The sequence below is a fragment of the Bombus impatiens genome, unplaced genomic scaffold, assembly GCF_000188095.3.
Source record: "Bombus impatiens unplaced genomic scaffold, BIMP_2.2 scf_0665, whole genome shotgun sequence".
NCBI classification, from domain to species: Eukaryota; Metazoa; Arthropoda; class Insecta; order Hymenoptera; family Apidae; genus Bombus; species Bombus impatiens.
In genome coordinates this window covers 1,098,134-1,100,331 of record NT_177084.1, presented here as the reverse complement: position 1 = coordinate 1,100,331, position 2,198 = coordinate 1,098,134, and the positions used below count along the sequence as shown (strand labels likewise).

The following is a 2,198-nucleotide window of genomic DNA, read 5'->3' as shown; positions in this document are numbered from 1 at the left end:
GACAGCGAAGCCATTGCCAGCCCGGACGAAAGGGTCAACGGCGAGGTTCCGTGGCGACGCGATAGCCGGAAACCGGGCTGCCGGAAGCGCCGAGGAAATTAAAGTACGCGGGTCGGGGACGAAGAGTCAAGGGGGAGCAGTAAATTGTGAAAGGATCTGTGTTCCGTGCGCTGAAGGGAGAATACACTCGATTTGCCACCGTATCGCGAGAATCTTGGGAAGAAATTTTTAGGGGAAAGTTGATAACGTCGTGATCGAGGGAAGAGAGTAAAATTTTGGTTTTATGGGCACTGGTTGCTCCCTTCTGGCAGATTGATTCTATAATAGTTCGAGCATTTGCTTCTTTTATAGGAAATGGCAGATTCGAATGAGATTAGGAGACTTAGTAGTGGAGACAGTGGAAAGGGACAGAATCTAGCCAGACGTAGTTTCCGTTCTACATTTTTCGTATATTTAACTTGTCCTTGTTAGTACGACGTTCGTGAAGTATTCCAGTTGAATATTCATTCGACTTTTCGTGAAAAATTAGAGTTTCGAATGAGAGTAGAAGACGCAGCGAAGATGGCGAAGGAAGAAGCGAAGACCAGAAAAGGACGGTGCATAGTCAGATATTAACGTTTCAGTTTTGGATTTTTGTTTGGAACTTTTAATATATTTCAGTGGGTTTGTTAAGTGGTAAATTTGTGGTACAATATTTGTGGACTGTTCTGGTTGAATATTCATTAAATTTCTGGTGGGAAATGGAAGTTTGAACGAGAGTCGCTGAGGTAATGGAAACGATAGAAAAGGACGAATTCTACGAAGCACTGTAAAGTTTCAATTTTATACGAGAATTTTCTTTCGGGATTTAGTAGGTTGAATTGGTTCTTATTGATTGGTAAATATCTAGTACAATGTGTGCGAGGATAGAAGACGTAACGCGGTCAATAGAAAAGGATATATTCAGTGAGACGCTATAGAACCTTGCTCTGAGATTTAGTATATTTAATGTTCTTATTAATCGATAAGATTCTACTAAAACGTGTATGTAATGATTAGGAATTTGTACAACCCGTAACCGGACTTTCTTGTTTTCAATATTGGGCAGGAAAAGGTGGTTTCGATAAAAACTGCGTCTTGTAAAATCTAAAATCAAGATTTTACACGAGGTTGCGTGTCGTGAAACTATCAGCTACGATAAAGCTTAAGAAACGAGTGTACACGCGTATTTGACCCGATAAAACGCACGCGACGCGACCCTGAAGAAATTTCCGTCGATCGATGGTGCAATAGGAACTTTGAGGTCTCCTCGAAGATTTATTTAAGTGAAACGCTGTAACTCAGCTCGTCCAAAACCTTTAACCTAAACCTAGAAACCGTAACAAAATTTCACGAACCAACTTCTGCACTTGCACAAGCCATTTCACTGCAAATTCTATCCAGAATCGATCAATATCAAATTACTTCGCCCAAAGCCTAGAACTTGAACCTAGAAAGCCTATTAAAATCTCATGAACCAATCCCTTTTAATCAAAATCATACAAGCCACTTCATTCGAAACGTTATTAATCCAGAATGGATCGATACGAAATCACTTCGCTCAGAACCTAAAGTTTAAACTTAGGAAACCCACCAAAATCTCGTAAACCATCTTCTAGATTCTTCTGAATCAAAATTGCACAAGCCATACGCCACAAGCAAACCCTATCGACCGACGATCGATCAATACGAAATCAATGAGTATCTAATCAGCCAAAATCTAGAACCTAGAAACCGCAAGAAGATCGCGTACACCAATTTCTAGGTCCTCCGTAATCAAAATTACAGTAGCCCTTCCACCGCAAAACCTATCCAAGATCGATCAATGCCAAGTGACTTCGCTAAAATTTACAGTCCAAACCTTGAAACCCCAATAAGACCCCATAAACTTCCACATCTCCCTCAGTCAGATAGCCCTCCTCTCTAATCTCCAAACACCGTAATCTTTCCCCAGGAAGCAGACGCGAACCCTGCCTCTCTATCCAAAAGCCATCCTCTTCTCCATTTCGCGTGGCAAATTCTCGTGCAACGTGTGCGCGGCACGAAATTCTCCGGAATAAATTGCACGGGGGACCAACGAACGGTGTTGGCCCCGTCTAAACTCGAAACCCATTTTCGTCAACGAAGCCCGCGCGTACTCCTGCAAAACTCGTAACTCGCGCTCCTTACGCGCCGCCTCC

General features: G+C 42.5%; 1 protein-coding gene across 8 annotated transcripts in view; it reads right to left on the bottom strand.

Moving 5' to 3' along the window:
- LOC100747656 overlaps positions 1-2,198 on the bottom strand; it is a 148,544-nt gene that overhangs the window by 107,236 nt on the left and 39,110 nt on the right. The gene's annotated exons all lie outside the window — the stretch shown is intronic.